Source organism: Quercus robur, chromosome 9 (assembly GCF_932294415.1).
Source record: "Quercus robur chromosome 9, dhQueRobu3.1, whole genome shotgun sequence".
NCBI lineage: Eukaryota > Viridiplantae > Streptophyta > Magnoliopsida > Fagales > Fagaceae > Quercus > Quercus robur.
Genome location: NC_065542.1, coordinates 1,919,490 through 1,933,891, shown reverse-complemented (window position 1 = coordinate 1,933,891; position 14,402 = coordinate 1,919,490). Strand labels below are relative to the sequence as shown.

General features: G+C 39.1%; 1 protein-coding gene and 1 pseudogene across 1 annotated transcript in view; both read right to left on the bottom strand.

Moving 5' to 3' along the window:
- Positions 1-14,402, bottom strand: part of LOC126700175 (disease resistance protein RPM1-like) — a 50,485-nt gene that overhangs the window by 13,851 nt on the left and 22,232 nt on the right. The window lies entirely within an intron of this gene.
- Positions 303-3,003, bottom strand: LOC126700178 (disease resistance protein RPM1-like; annotated as a pseudogene).

Here is a 14,402-nt window from a genome sequence, read left to right as displayed (position 1 = left end):
TCTATTTCAAGGAAATTGAAGTGCTTATGTCAAGATGGTGGCTAAAACAAACTACAATAAATCTAGCGGTAGAAAGCATTAGTTGGCCTGATTCTACCACGGGTAAAACCAAAAAACAAAGATTCAGTAAAGTCAAATTAATCATTAGAAAACATTACTAATTCATCATGTCAGAAAGCATTAGTTCCAAAACCATAAACCATTTCAAAGTGAATTAATAATAAAATATAAATCAAGCATGTTACGCACTTATATAAATTTATTGGTGAAATAGCTTAAATGATGCAATTTTTTTTTTCTTTTTTAGGATAAAATATAAAATGAATGCAATGACCATTCATTTAAAGATAAAAGGAAGATGAAGAACAGATACAATTGAGAAGCTACCTTCATTAAACATTTCAAATTACTACCAGATGCGGATGTTTGGGATGTGCCGCACCTTTGGGAAATGTACGCTACCTTCTCCCTCAATGCTATTTTGAAGTTCCATTGAAACAGATTCCAAATACAGTTGTTGGAGATTTTTAAGGTATTCAATGCCCTTGGGCACTGTCTTTAACTCCATGCAGCTGTCAATCTGTAGGGTTTTCAGATTTGGCATCACCCCCTTTTCTATTATTATCTCATTCAATTGAGGGAAATTACTAATACTCAATCTTGTAAGCTTAAGAAAGCCTGTACTGAAACATAGCTGTTTTCCAACATAGACATTAGTAAGTTCAAGACGTCCCAAATGGGGCAAAGCAGCAATGTGAGGGAGTAAATCTTCTTCCAGTCTCGACCAATGCAGATACAAAACTGTGAGGCTTTGAAGTGAATGAAACCACTGTGGCACCTTTTCTAGTTTTCCAACCAAAACAAGCTTTTGAAGGTTGGTAGGAGGAGATGAAAGTGCATCCATACACAAGTAGCGCATAAGCTTCATGTTATGAATTGAATCACATAAGTCCACCTCATCTGCTGCTTTCACATTTGAAAGAACGATTGTGGTAAGCTGAGTCATGCTCCGAATTTGTTTCAACAAGTCACCTTTTATTTCTAAATATGTCACGACTTGCAAATTTTTTAATCTACAGATATTTGATGGTGTTCGCGGCCCACTAACAAATTTGAAATCATTCCAATTTCCAGTGTATTGGTGTAGAATTAGATGCCGCAAGTTTTGCAACTCTCCTATTTCACAAGGAAGGATCTCTACTTTTGTGTCTCGGATGTCCAAGGTTTGAAGGTTTTGGAGCCGTCCTACAGATTTTGGAAGCTCCTTAACTAAAGTTCCCCTTAAATTCAAATATCTTAAGTTAAATAATTTGAATAGTTCATCAGGCAAGTCATCAATAGGGGCATCTTCCAAATCTAGGACCCTTAACATTTTACTTCCAAAAGGAAATGTTTTCAACATCTTGTTAAAAACAAGAAAAGAACGGAGCTTTGACATACTCGTAAATGATTTGACTTCTCTATCAGTTTTGTGAATTGAAATGCGGCGTGCTTCGCATTCTGTCATTTCTTGTCTTCCAACATGTACAACACCAATCTTCTCTCTCTCTGATATTGACAGAGCAAGCTCCCGCAGAATATCATGCATTTTACATCTCTTTGGCCTTCCAAATTCATTCCTTTCTACAACTTGAAGCATGCTTCGAAAAATGAGTTCTAATAGGTAGCTCTCTGCTACTTCCTCTGGCATGGACCTTTTATCTTGTTCTACAAATCCTTCTGCCATCCATAGCTTTATGAGCCTCTTTCTTCGAATCTCATGATCTTCTGGGAAAAGAGAGCAATATAGGAAACAATGCTTCAATTGATATGGTAAATCGTTGAATCTAAGCAACAAAATGCTCTTCACTGCTTCTAGCTTAGGATTTTTACTTAACTCCAATTCAAGCTATTGTAAATTTCGTTCCACTCAGACATATTCCTGGAGTACATAAGACTGCCCAAAGCCGCAATTGCTAGAGGTAGGCCATCACATTTTCCCACAAGTTCCTGAGCAAAAGATTTAAGCTCCGGTGGACAACTTCCATTAGGACTGCTTGAGAATGCTTTCTTGCAAAAGAGTTCCCAAGCCTCTTCCGTTAGCAACAATTCCATTTTATGAATGTGATGTTTACCTCCCATTTGATGGCAAGCTACATCATCTTCTTTTCGAGTTGTAAGGATGATTCTACTCCCAAAACAACTATCTCGAAGTGATACCTTTATTTCATCTAAGAGGTTTGTGTCCCAAACATCATCTAGGACAAGTAGATACCTTTTCTCCTCTAAATAATTCACCAGTGTTTTTACTAACAGTCTGTAGTTCATGGAATTCAAGTCTGCTGGATTTGTTTCCTCCGTTGACTCGTGGAACTCCTTAATCAAGCTCCTCAATATGTCTTCTAATTCATATGCTTGGGAAATTGAGATCCATGCACAACAGTTAAAATGTTTCTTTACGTCTTCATTGTTGTAGGTGTTGGCAGCTAGTGTGGTCTTGCCTGAACCTCCCATCCCGACTATCGAAATGACAGTCAGGTTTGGTTCTCCATCCATCAACCAATCCATTATCAATTGCCTTTTCTTTTCAATCCCTACAAGTTCGTCTTCTTCAAAAAAAGGAGATGATTCAGCATGACTCACCACCCATTTTCTGATTATCTTTAGAACTAGTTCCCTCTATACGATCAATACCATATCTTTGGTTCCTCTCTGGTATGGCGCCCTTGATTTTCCCATTAATTTTTTGTATCTTGGTGGCTGTTTGACGCCTCACCCAGAGATTTTTTGGAAAGTAAATGGTGTGGTGAAGGATCCAGGAAGATCGACCCCCAATTCGTTGGTGATTCATGTGATACATGAAGTTGTCAATAATGTCTTCAACATCATATGCCATGTCTCTCACATTTGCCACCCAAGTTTTCTCTCCTTCACTCCCTACTCCTTTTCTATCAGCATCTACTAAGAACGATCGCATGCTTTTCAACTCATCTTTGATATCTTCAATTGCATCACGAGCCCCCATAACAAAGATGCCTCATTTGAAAGGATTAAAATGATATTTTCAGTCAAGAGTTCCACTACAGCCTGATCCATTTTTAACTTCACAATTCAAACTCCCTCCTAGCTTTAGTCACCAAGTTTTTAGGCTCCCTTTCTTCCAATTACATCACATCCAAAGAGAAAGAGAATGCCATGCTTTGACTTGTTGCTTCCCGGTCCTAGGAGACCTGCACAAAAAAAGAAAAAGAAAGAATAGAGGTGAGAAACATAATGCATGAAAGTATTCTAATGCTCAAAACGTGTACCAGTATGTCAGTTTAGTAGAAGAATGATTTTGTTTTTGGGGATAAGTGGTAAACAATGATCGTTGTATTTATCTAAATTGAACAGTGAGAAATATTTCTATTTGTCATTGGCAACATTTTCATTTAAAAAAGAATTCATTTTTCTCACAGCTGCCTTGGTCACCCTTGTGTACTCACCCGACTTCTCTAGGAGTGAGTTATAATTCTCTTGAAGATTGGCCGCGCTTTCATCTTCTTCAGCATCTGATTCTTCAACAACTCCCAATGATTCTTCATCACTATGTTCTCCAAGTTCTCGTACAAGCAAATTCAACTCATCTGAAGACTCAACATGGGCAATAATCATAAAAGCTGAGTAATTCCCTTCTCCGTCACAGCTTTCCTCAAAATCTAAGTCGGATGAATCTGAGTCACTCAATGTCATGGCATACACTTTGCCTTTCGATTTCTAATAATTCAGACATTGTTTCTTAAAGTGTCTATGCTCGTTGCATTCAAAACAAGTGACACCTTGTGTAGATTGGGATTCTTTTCCATCTTTTTTTTTTGAATTCCCTTTTCTCCCTTCTTGAACTTTGGAATTTTCCTTTATCACTAAATTTACCATTATTCTTGAATTTCAAGAATTTTCTGAAGTTTTTCACAAGATATGCAACATCTTTGTCAACCACATCTTCATCCGATGAGTCATGAACCTCCACCTTCTCATTAATGATCTTAAGAGCAAGAGATTTGCTCTTCCGTTGATTGGGCAGCGACATTTCATAAGTCTGAAGAGAACCAACCAGCTCTTGGACTTTGATGTCATCAAAGTCTTTGCTCTCTTCAATCGCTGTCACTCTGGCATGAAAGCTTTCCGACAATGATCGAAGAATCTTCCTTACAATTTTAGAATCCTCCGTTTTCTCTCCCAAATTGAACTTGCTTACAACCACCTCATTCAGCTTGCTATAGAAAGAGTCAAATGACTCATCCTCACTCATTTTTAGCTCCTCAAACCAAGTGGTCAGCATCTGCAGCTTGGTATCTTTCACTTTCTTCGTTCCTTCATAGGTGGTTTCCAATATCTCCCATGCTTCTTTGGCAACGGTAATGTGAGAAATCCTATGAAACTCATCTGGAGACACACCACAAAAAATTGCATTAAGTGCTTTACTATTAGCATTAGATGCAGCGAGTGCTGCCTTATCCCATGTGGATTTGGCTTCCTCAGGCCTAGTCCAACCTATACCAACATCATCCCAAACTGATTCATCAATGGAACATAGAAATGCTCTCATGCGAACCTTCCAAAAAGCATAATTACTACCATCAAAATATAGAGGTGCATTTAGGGATTGTAACCGATCCATCTCAATAGGGAGTCAAGGATCACACTATGGTAATAAACCCACTATAAGTGTACCCGCTCTGATACCAATTGAAAGTTCAAATAGTGTATAAAACACCCTTGAATGTTTAGACCCCCAAATACAAAATAACCAATTCAAGCTTTATAACAAACAACTAGTGTGCGGAAAATGAACATAAGCTATAAACAGAATTGGAAATCAATCTAAGCCAATTATAAATCACATCCAAAAAAGAAAATAAAAGACAAAGATAGAGGGAAGGAAGATGCAAACGCAAAGATAACCCTCGATATGTTATCGAAGAGGAAACCGAAGTGCTCGGCGTAAAACCTCTCCGCCGCCCTCCAAGCGGTAAGTAATCCACTAGAAAATATAGTTGGGATACATGAACAGTAATAGAACCTCCAAGCCTAATCTACCCGGTGTACCTAAGCCCTCCAAGCTTCTTGCTCCAACGAGGTTGCACCGAACCTATTTCTTTTCTAACTTCTCGAATTCCGCTACTTGACCATAGCATCAACCAATGTAGATTGGTTCCTTCCTAACTGCTTCCCAGAACACCAAACAGCCCCCTTACAGTAATGGATATGGTGAGAAAAGGTTTTGGTAAAAAGACCTCTTAAGGGTTTAGCAATGGAGAGGAAGAGAGTTGAGGAATTTGAATAGACTCTTATGTAAAGATTGTAGATGAATCAATCTTGTTTTACTCTAGGGTTTCTCTCTCAAAATTCTTTCTAGAAGCTCTCTTTCTTATGTGGGTATAAGGGGTATTTATACTGGGGTGAGAATGGAATGTGAAGAGTCAGGTTTTTCAAAACAGGGGTGACTCGCAGCTTGGCCTCGCGGCTTGACTGAGTCACGAGATCCAGCCCCGCGATAACAGAACGGCCAGTTGTCCTATTTTGTCCTGTAGTGCTCCAGCTAGCATGACGCTTCAACTTCTAGCATGCTTGGCACGTGTGCTACTTCTGGCGGCTTAAAACTGCGAGTCACCCGCGAGATCAAGTCGTGAGCCTCTGTTTTCTTGCACACTCTTGAGCATTTCAACACTCTATCTCACTCACCATCCTTACAACAATCCCACCTAAATATAGGGTTACTAAATGCTGAAGTACAAGCAAATTTGGCACGGAATAAAGCCAACAAGATGGTTGATTAAATTCAACCTTACATTGTCAAATCTGAGGTTGATGGCTCTTCTTTCAGCTCTTCCTCCATGAGCCATCTATACCCTGACTTGACAGAGTAAGAGCCATCTGGGTTATGCAGCCAAAAGAACTGATCCTCACAAGTTCTAAGGCTGAGTGGAATTGATAGGATTAACGCAGCTTTGTGGGGCAAGAATATGTTATCAATTGTTTCTTTCATCTAGCAACAATGATCCTTATCAATTAGCACAGAGACCTTGCATCATTGCCAAGGGAGATGCCACACTTTTGTTATAAAGGTCAGGGAGCCAGTTTTCATGGTAAATCCGAATCAAGGACCCAGTACCCATTCTCCATTGCACACCTTTCTTGATCACCTCTCTACCCTTCAAAATGCTCTTCCAGGCGAAAGAACCATTGCCTTCTTTGGCATCAAGAATGGATCCGTTTGGAAAGAATTTTGCTTTAAAAAACCTATGAAATAGAGAGGTTTTATTGTCCAGCAGCCGCCAAACTTGTTTAGCTAGCATGGCATCATTAAACTTCTGAAGTTCTTTAAAACCCATACCCCCCAGGCTTTTTGGATGGCAAAGAGAGCTTCATTTGGTCTAGTGTATCTTTCTTTGATTACCTCTCTGACCCCACCAAAACTTCCTAATCAGGACCTCAATATCATTGCAAAGAGTGGTTGGGAGCTTGAAGCAACTCATGGCGAAAGTGGGGATTGCCTGAATCACAACTTTGAGGAGAATTCACGACCCGCTTGGGAGAGAAGCTATTCTTTCCAGCCTTGGAGCTTAGCCTCGACCCTTTCTTTGATGTAGAGTAAACCTGCTTTCTTATTTTTGCCTACTAGGGAAGGAAGGCCAAGGTACTTTTCGTACTGTTTTATCTCCTGGACACCCAAAGCAACTTTGATCTGTTCTGTGATGAGTGGGGGCATTGATTTGCTGAAAAAAAGGCCGGTTTTACTGCGATTCAGCTGCTGCCTCGATGCCTTCTCATAGCACTCCAATAACTCTTGAATTCTACGGCATTCAACAAGGGAAGCTCTTCAAAAAATCACGTTATCATCAGCAAAAAATAGATGGGTCAAACGAGGGCCCTTCTTGCAAATAGACACACCTTGGATCTGATTGGCCTTGGCTGCCTACTGTAAAAGGTTGTGGAGACCCTCAGAGCATATGAGGAATAAATAAGGTGACAGTAGGTCACCCTGTCGAAGGCCTCTAGAAGGATGAATGATCGGAGAGGGTTCGCCATTGATATCGATGGAATAACTGATAGTTGTAATGCACTCCATGATAAGATTAACCCATTTTACATCAAATCCCATTTTCTTTATAATCGCCTCTAAATAAGCCCATTCAACCCCGTCATAGGCCTTGCTCATGTCTAATTTCAGGGCCATGGAGCCAGATTTGCCGTATTGATGGTGTTTCATGTAATGGAGCATTTCAAAGGCCATTAGGATATTGTTAGTGATGACCCTACCAGCCTGGAAGGCACTCTGGTTCTCAGAAATTATCGAGGGGAGAACATTTCGAAGTCTATTGGCAAGGACTTTTGATACTATTTTGTACACAACATTACATAGGCTGATCGGCCTAAAGTCCGTGATAAGCTCAGGGGATTTAACCTTAGGAATCAGGGTGATATTGGTACTGTTAATTTCTAGAGGAATTTTACAGTTATTTAGACAATCTAGCACAGCAGAGCAAATATCCTCATCAATTAAAGACCAGAAAGATTGATAGAACAAGGGAGGCATACAGTCAGGGCCCGGGGCAGAGATAGGTTTCATTTGCTTGATAGCCACCTCCACCTCTTCTTTGAGAAAAGGTCTAAGAACCTGGGCATCCATCTCCTTAGAAACCGAAGGTTTGATAGCATCCAAGACCCCTGTAAAATCCAAAGGCTGGGATGAAGTGAATAGGGATTGGTAGTAATCACACGCAATATTTTTAATCATGTTTTCCTTAGTGCACCACAAATTGGAAGAGTCTCTCAAACCTGAGATTCTATTTCTACGAAATCTGTGGGAAGCCTTGCTGTGAAAATAGCTTGTATTTCGATCCCCACATTTGAGGAAAAGGGCTCTGGACCTTTGCTGCCACATTTGGCTTTCCTTGTCCAGGAGATCGTTAACCTTTGTTCTTAGAACTTTGACCTACTCATAGTCGAGTTTCCCAATTGTAGCATCAAATTCGGCTTTGGAGAGAAGCTTACTTTTCTTTTCAACTTGATGCTTAATGCTGCCAAAAGACTGCTGGCTCCAAGCTGTGAGCTTCTCCCCGCAAGCTTGAATTTTCCCAACAACCTGAAGCATATCTGCACTATGGGAAGATGATCCCCACGACTTAACCATCGTGTCACTACAACTACCCTCCCTAAGCCACATTTGTTCAAATTTGAAAGGGCGGTTTGGCCTAGGAGATATACCATCCGGTTTGACTAGATTAGCCTTATGGTCATAGGAGTGGGTGCAGAGGTGTTGGACCTTAGAGCCTGGGAAGTGAGAGAACCACCCATTGGAGGTAATCGCCCTGTCAAGTCTTTCCAAAACTAGACCTCCATCTCTTTTACCCCGCCAATTGAATTTATCCCCAACATATCCGAGGTCTATGAGGCCATATTCATCTAATACGTCATGAAATTCTTTCATCTTACAATCCTGTCTAGGAGCTAGGCCGAGCTTTTCATGAGCCCAAAGAAGCTCGTTAAAGTCACCGACACACATCCAAGGCAGGGAGGACCTATGGTGAAGGCTGCGGAGAAGAGACCATGTTTCAAGTTTCCTAGAAGAATCCGCAAAGCCATAAAGCCCTGTGAATCTCCACTGGTCAATTGGGTTAACACCAACTAAGGTGTCGATGTGGTTCGGAGATGACGAAACAACATTAACACATACTGAGCTTTTCCACAACAAAACTAGACAACCCATTTTCCCCGCGCTTGGACCAACCCAGCAGTGATCAAATTTCAGATCAGCACACAACCAACGAAGCCTAGCATCTTCTGCCCATGTTTCGGCTAGGAACATGGCAGCGGGGTCTTATGCTTGAGTCACTACCTCGAGCTCTCGGAGTGTGTGCAAGTTCCCAAGCCCACGCACATTCCAATAGAGCCAACTCATCTTCCCCGGCGGGGCTGAAGAACATCCTTCGCTGATGGTGGATCATTTTCATTTTGAGCAGCGCTAGTGAGGGCTCTACGTTTAGATGGAGTGGATGATTCTAGAGAGATGAGTGGAGAGCGTTTACCTAAGACAACTTCAGAGATATTATTTTCATTGGAGTGGATAGGCCTTTGAATTCTAAGCCATTTACCTTCGGATTGGGCTTTGAAGTCATTGTGATCCAAGACCATATTTGATCGGTCATTAAGTGGGATGGGCTTAGTGAGCTGAACTGGGGGGGTCCTAGAACTTGGGCCAGATATTAGAGATGTTTGGGCCGAGTGGGTTTGGACAGTAGTGGGAAGAAAGTCTTTTGAAATCAAATTATCTTCCGTGCCTTTTTCAAAACCGTGAATATCTCTATCCAAATCTTGAAGTGTCTTCTGAAAGTCACTAGGTTTCGAGGAAATCGGCGCTAAACCCTTCTCAGATTTTTGTAAAGCATCTTGGTGAATGGGGATTGATACTCTGACAGATTCTATCCCTTGATTCCTAGGGTTCTCATTTAATGCTTTTGGGGAAGGAGGATTGAGTCCCAATGTGGCTAGGTGCACCGTCACTGGTGGGTTGGGAGGTGGGTCTGTGATAGGAGTGGTGGGATTGGTCGCCTTCTTCTTTGCAAAAAAAACTAGGGATAGAGACCACTTTCTTCCTTACTGAGTTGTAGGGAGAAGCTCAGAGCCAAGAACCAAATTGCTGATCTTCGGAGTTAAGGCCTCCCTCGCTTTCGATCTAGGTTGCACAATCTCTGTCTCCATGTGTGAGACAACCACACCAATAGCAGAGATTGGGGAGCCTTTCGTATTTGAAAGAAACCCAATGATTCTTACCATCTTCCAGTGTAATGAGCCTACCTCTGCAGAAAGGCTGAGAAATGTCCAGCAACACTCGGACTCGTATGAAGCTGCCGCTGTAATACTCCATCGTTTCGTTAGGAGGGAGAATCGTTCCTAAAGGCTGGCAGGTTTGTTCTGCAATCTCCTTGTGCCTAAAGCATAGTGGGATGTCAAAAATTTGGATCCAAAAAGGAACCTTTGTTAATTCAGAAGCTTTGATCGTGATGTCCTTGTTGTAACGTGCGAGAACCATAATGTGCTTATCGAAGCTCCATGGCTTCGCGGAGAGAATATGTTCTACTTTTGACTTACTATCAAACAAAAAAAGGATAAGATGGTCGCCAATATTTTTGATCTTGAAGCTCGATTTGGATCTCCAGAGCGGGGTGAAAGTATTGGCGATGGCTTCTATATTTAACAGATGTTTGGTTAGGAATCTTGCGGCGATACCATGTTCAATGATGGCTTGGTCGCTTCTCAGACTTAGACCAGGGCCCTCTAACTCCGAAAGAGATAGCGAACTCCAATGTTTTGTCAGGTCTTCCATGCTAAGAACAGAATCCTAAATGCTAACTGAGTGTTTCCTAAGTCCCTAAAAAACAAACCATTGGCCTTGCAGTAACAGGGTTACTACAAGGGACACACTCACCTTCCGGGGAAGGGATGACAATGCTACGTTCTGGAGGAAGTTTTCCTAGAGAGAAAACTCAACATAGCAACGAGCAACCTTGTTCTGTTTGGTAGTGTATTTTAAACAACATTTTTTAAGGGGTGTTTGGTAGAAGAGTTTGAGTAATATTGTTTGGGAATTTTTGATATATGTATGGGTAAAAAAATGTGTAAAAATGTGTGAAATGTTGTTTAAAATGCTCAAAAGTGTATTTGAAATGATCAACAATATTTAAAGAATATTACATGTAGGGAATTAAGCCGAAATTCCCAATTTGTGAGAAACAAAAAAAATAAAGAAAACACACACCAAAGAAAAACAATCACACGCACAAGACAGTATTTACGTGATTCGGAAATTTGCCTACATCCATGGAGTTGCAGGGATATCACTATTATTAGGGAAGAATACAGAGTACAACATGCGGCTACAATATTTTCTCTCTATAAAAACACGGCAACCAACCCACAATAAAACCCTAATCAAAGTCGGTTTCTATTATATAAAATGGGCCAATAAAACCCTAATCAAACCCTAATCCATAAGTGCTCCGGCTTAGGCCTATCGGCCCAAGCCTTCGCTCCATGGACTAAGCCTCAGTAAATCTCCCATTAAAAATTACACAATATTATTCAGGTCAGGTCGAGTTGTTGAAATGGATCAAACAAAATTAGGCTCCACAAAGCTCAGCGTTACATGTATTTTTACACATTTTTTTATCTCTACATATTTTCTAAAAATACAAACCATGTCACTAAAATAATATTACCAAACAGTACCTGTAAGAAGAAGTCCAATGAGATTAAAAATTATAAGAAGACTCCAAAGATGAGTGTTGGGATTAATGGGAATAATGAGTGTTGGTGAGCAAGTTCTAACACATATTTTCACATTTTAAATAACCTTACACACATTTCAACACATTTTTTTACCCATACGTATATCAAAAACACCCAAACAACATTACTCAAACTCCTTTACTAAACTGACCTTAGTTTTTATGATTCATGGTATTGGTCAAAGGTTGGAGAAGTCTAATTTGGTTGATGATGTTACTAATTTTCGCCATGTCACATCAAGTCTTGCTGAACGGCACCTTACTTCACACCAACGTGGCACTCAGAGAGTCCTTTTCATCCCATGCCGGGTAAATGCTGCCAATTTATTTTGTGGATATTTTTTTGTTACATGAATAAAGAATTCCTACGCATTTAGGACCGTTTGGTAACGTTATACTAGTAATGTTATTTGTATTTTTTAGAAATATATGTGGGTGAAAAAGTGTGTAAAAATAAGTGTAATCTATATCTATATATTACTAAAAGTTGAAGCGTAGCATTTAATGTTACTACTCTTACATTGAGCCACATCAGCAACCATGTCATTTCTATCATCTTTTCTAAATTTGTCTTACAATTTTAAAATAGTTTTTATCAATTCTAAATACAGATAATTATAAAATAATTATCATCCCTATCTTCACCATAATGCCCACTTCTTACAAATTTAATATCCATAAAGCCCAAACCCAAAGCCTTTTCAACTTAAACCCTTTGCTTTCACGGTTTCAACTTTTTTGTTTTTCCTTTCCTTTTGTTGCACACGATTTTAATTTCCTGTCTCTCACGTTTTAGTTCTTTCCCCTTCCCCACCTTCTCTGTTCTACGGTTTCACATTTAATCATCACCAGCCTCTCTCCCTTCTAACGGCAGCCTCTCTGTTTTCCTTCCTGTCTTCCTCTCCTTACAATATATAAATACTGACAGCAGCTAGACGATTCAATTGAGGTATCTCTAAATCCAAGTTTCTTTTGTGCTCTATTCTTTTGCATGATGTTTTTTTTTTCTTTTTCCTTTTTACTGCCTCTTTCGTGCTGTGGTGTGGATGATTGTTATGTTGAATTTAATTACTTTATAAGTCATTTTTCTTAATGTGTTGAATTTTTGATTGTTGGGTCTTATCGTGTGTGATTTCGACTTAGTGTGACTCTGATTTATTAGTGTAGTGCTGTGGTGTTTGCTTCCATTGTTTGTTTGGTATGAGATGCGAAACCAACAATTAGTATCAAAGCCTAATTCAATATCATGATTGTATAACATATTGATTAGGTTTTAGAATCAAAGAAAATTGTTTTCCTGGTGTTTGAATTTTCTGCAGTAATTTTTCTGCATAATTGTGTTTATCATGGTCTTTGGTTTAGACATAGTTTAATATTCATGGTTTTAATTTTAAGAATTTGTGAATTTCTTTTATCAAATTCGTGAAACTCAAGTCACTGTGCAAGAATTTTTAAGTCAGTAAATATCTCATTTAAGTCCCGCTCATTAAACAGTGAGGGTTTTTAAAAAGAATATTTATTTATTTATTTTAATATGGGCTCCAAATTTCCAATAAACTCAACCCGACCTGTCCAATAAAAGAACTAAAATTGAATTCCATTTATATATATATATATATATATAAAGCTGAAGTGGAGTATTTATTGTTGTTACATTCCTGTTGAGCCACATCAGCAACCCTATCATACTTCTTTTTTCTTTTCTTTTTTCCCTCTTTCTTTACCTCAAATTCAACGAATCAACTTGGACTTTTTGTTTTCTCTATCTCTCTATTTAGTATTAATTGTGCCTTTTCAGTGTCCTTCCTTGTCCTGATGTTTGCCCTTAAGTTTCTGTTACTAAATAAATCAATTTGAAAGTGTAGAACCATAGAAAATTCAATGTTATGACAGAGAGTTTCAGATGAAAGTTACTTTTGAAGTAATTTAGAGACAGTTTGTGTCCATCTCCCATAATTGCAGCACAAACATGGTATTGTTCCACTTTCAATCAGTATATTATATTTAGAAATCTATTGAACTCGAGTTCACAGAAAGAAGTGGGTGGAATTGATCAGGAAGAACAGAACATAACGTAGGAGAAGAGAAGCTTAAAGACAGTAGTTGGGATTTTGGAGTGGCATGTTGGAGAAGACTTACAACTTAATGTTCAATTTGCTGTATAAAGCTCCAAACATCATTTTTTTTTTTTTTTTAACATTATCATTTAACCTTTTCAATTTAATTGTTATGCCATAGTTCATGGATTGTAGGTGTTAAAAACTTACCCCATTTGTGCAAAAAGATTGTGTAGAAAATCAAATGGCTATATCTGTTGTCTTTGACCAAAGGCCTCTAAGAGATTTGCATGGTGTGAAAAGCTTACCACCATTTGTGTAGTAAGATTTCCTCTATTTTTTGTTTCCTTCTTTTTCATTTTCCCAAAATACAATGTTCCCATATTGAAATAAATTAAGCATGGAAAGTCAAAATTGTTCCAATTGAATCACTAATACACCAGAGAAACAATTATTGCAAGAAGATTAGGTATTCAACCCCACCTTTTTCATAAGCAAGGGGCCTTCGTGAATTGGGTTACACATGTTAGTTGATTTGGTTAATTAATGATGGTTGTTATATCTATATAGATATGAAGATCTACCTCTAGATTGATTTTTTTTTTAAAAAAAAACTTTGCATCCTTGCATATGCAGGGGAAGAGTGTTGACCTACAACCATCAATGAAATAACCCCTACGTACTCTAAGGACCTACTAGAATATTGGAACCATCAAATATGTCATTCTGATGTGTCACTAATGTGGTAAAAATGGACTATAATAGGAATCGTGGCCAAGGATCACTCTGGTGTGTTTTATTTCCCATAAACAAAGCTCTTCTAGGGAAAATAGAAGCAGTGATGGCAACTGGGTGGGTGATGAGGGAAGTAGCTCAATTGGCAATCTGAACTGGGCTAAGGAACATTATTATAAAGGTGATAATCAAAGAGTAGTTCAGGCTTTCGATAGCAATCTCCCGAATCTCACTTACCTTGGTTTGGTTGTTCAATTCTCAGTTTAGAACTTTTGCTTTTGTATACATCTTCAGGTTAAGC